The following is a 2,693-nucleotide window of genomic DNA, read 5'->3' as shown; positions in this document are numbered from 1 at the left end:
GGCTACGGCCGCAAAACGATCCGCCCTGGATCATCAAGGCTAATGCCTAAAAACTAAAGCTACCTTGGGTGATGGAACTCGGCTACGGCCGCAAAACGATCCGCCCTGGATCAAGGCTACGGCCTAAAAACGGCAAAAAAAGATCCAAAAGTCCCTGGATCAAGGCGCTTCGGCTTAAAACCTGTGAAAAGATCCGCCCTGGATCAAGGCTACGGCCTTAAAGCTGCTCAAAAGATCCGCCCTGGATCAAGGCTACGGCCTTAAAACTGCTAAAAAGATCCTAAAGTCTCTGGATCTAGGCTACGGCCTCAAAGACACACGTGTTGTGAGATAAGATCCGCCCTGGATCTCCAGGCTACGGCCTCAAAGGTTCGACCCGACCATATATGCTCAGACACGGGCGAACACAAAAGCGTAACAACCCATGTTGGAACCGTCGAAGGATCTCGGCGTCGGCCGTAAAACGGAAACCCCCCGGTCGTCGGTACGCGTGTGGCGGTCGAGGGCCCCCGGCCGCCGGTCGGGCGGGCGCGTGGATAGGTCTCCCGAGCGGTCAAGGAGTCCCGGAAGCCGGTCGGCGCGAGCGGCCGGCCCCGGGGCACCCTACCCTCTCGGGCGCACCGACCCCACGCGTTTCGTCTCGGTCGGCGTCCGGGGTTCCGAGACACCCTTATGTATCTGTGTGACAGACGGAGTGGCACACCGTCTGCGGCGGGACAGGGCCGCCGACCGCGATGGAAGTCGAGTGAGGCGGCTTCCGGGGTCCAAGACCCTACAGACAGACGGAGTGGCGACCCGTCTGCGGCGGGCCAGGGCCGCCGACCGCGATGGAAGTCGAGTGGGGCGGCTTCCAGGGTCCAAGACCCTACAGACAGACGGAGTGGCGACCCGTCTGCGGCGGGCCAGGGCCGCCGACCGCGATGGAAGTCGAGTGGGGCGGCTTCCAGGGTCCAAGACCCTACAGACAGACGGAGTGGTGACCCGTCTGCGGCGGGACAGGGCCGCCGACCGTTACGGAAGTCGAGGGGGACGGCTTCCAGGGTCCAAGACCCTATCTGTGTGACAGACGAAGGTGCATCGTCTGGGGCGGGACAGGGCCGCCGACCGCTATGGAAGTCGAGTCGGGTGGCTCGTGCACTTCCAGGGTCCAAGACCCTCTCTTCGTGACCGACGAAGGTGCTCTGTCTGGGGCGGTACGGGGCCGCCGACCGCTATGGAAGTCGAGTCGGGTGGCTCGTGCACTTCCAGGGTCCAAGACCAACGCGTTTGACCGACGAAGGTGCCCCGTCCCCGGGCACGGACGGGGACGGGCCCGGCCTCCGGGCCGCCGTGGAAGTCGAGTCGGGTGGCTCTCGCACTTCCAGGGTCCTCGACCCTATCTGTCTGACCGACGAAGGCGCTTCGTCTCGGGCGGGCCAGGGCCGCCAGCCGCTATGGAAGCCGAGTCGGGTGGCTCGTGCGCTTCCAGGGTCCACGACCCTGCCTTCGTGACCGACGAAGGCGCTCTGTCTGGGGCGGTACAGAGCCGGGCCCCGTCCAGCAGGGGACGGTGGCCCGAACAGGTGCCATCGGGTATATAGGGAAGAGCACCTCGCTGACTCTCCAAGGTGATAGGCTACCGGATCCCAGGACCTCTCGAGCCCAGCGAGAGGCCTCTCGAGCGGACACAAATGCCTCGAAAAAGTCCCTCTGCACTGAGGTAGTGACGATTCTTATTACGAATGGTAAATCATCCAAGGAAGGGACGAACCCGGCTGGCCTCGGCCGTTAAACGAGCCGGCTTCGTTCGGCCGCTAAACGAACCGGCGTCGTTCGGCCGCAAAACGAACCGGCGTCGGCCGCTAAACGAAACCCCGGGCGGGACAGGGCCGCCCACGTCTCAGCCTTAATGACCCGTTACGGGGTGACGCCCGGATACGCTTTGTGTGTCATGGCCCTGAGATTCTGGAAATCGAACTGCGCCTGGGGCAGGCCTCCGCCCGGCCGACGTTAGCGCGTCGGCCGCCATGGGCGGTCGGTTCCTCCCCGACCCGGCGCTCTCGCCTCCAGGGGGGCTCTCCGGAGCCCGCCCGACCCTTTCCGCGGGAGACTCAGACGGTCCGTCAGACGCGAAGGTCCGCCACCGGCGGCCGGCGAGGGCCTCGGCGACCGAGGGCGGAGACGCCCCCGGCCCGTCGCGGCCACCCGGCCCCGCGAAACGCACCTTTCCTCGGTTACGGCCCACCCGGCCGCCCCTCAGCCTACGAGAGGGGAGAGCCACACGAGAGTGGCCCCGGTCCCACTCCCCCCGGGGGGTGGAAACCGGGACCCGCGCCGCGTGAACCCCGGGTCAGAGCGAGGCTCTCCTACGGCTACTACCTGGTTGATCCTGCCAGTAACATATGCTTGTCTCAAAGATTAAGCCATGCAGGTCTAAGTGCACACGGCCGGTACAGTGAAACTGCGAATGGCTCATTAAATCAGTTATGGTTCCTTTGATCGCTCCACCCGTACTTGGATAACTGTGGCAATTCCAGAGCTAATACATGCAAACGAGCGCCGACCCGGCCCGCGAGGGCCGGGGACGCGTGCATTTATCAGACCCAAAACCCATCCGGGACGCGTCTCCGGGCGCGCCCCGGCCGCTTTGGTGACTCAGGATAACCTCGAGCCGATCGCGCGCCCCCGCGGCGGCGACGACTCATTCGAATGTC

General features: G+C 64.6%; 1 non-coding gene across 1 annotated transcript in view; it reads left to right on the top strand.

The window, feature by feature from the left end:
* Window positions 1-2,355: 2,355 nt before the first annotated feature.
* The window catches only part of LOC135766111 (18S ribosomal RNA), a 1,855-nt gene continuing 1,517 nt past the window's right edge, over window positions 2,356-2,693 (top strand). The window contains exon 1 of the ribosomal RNA XR_010541349.1: window positions 2,356-2,693. This exon is cut by the window's right edge and continues 1,517 nt beyond it. This is a non-coding gene — a ribosomal RNA (18S ribosomal RNA).

This window comes from Paramisgurnus dabryanus, unplaced genomic scaffold, assembly GCF_030506205.2.
Source record: "Paramisgurnus dabryanus unplaced genomic scaffold, PD_genome_1.1 h2tg000312l_1_35193__unordered_in_group19, whole genome shotgun sequence".
Classification (NCBI taxonomy): domain Eukaryota; kingdom Metazoa; phylum Chordata; class Actinopteri; order Cypriniformes; family Cobitidae; genus Paramisgurnus; species Paramisgurnus dabryanus.
Note: the sequence above shows the minus strand (reverse complement) of the source record. Positions and strands in the feature narration are given on the sequence as shown.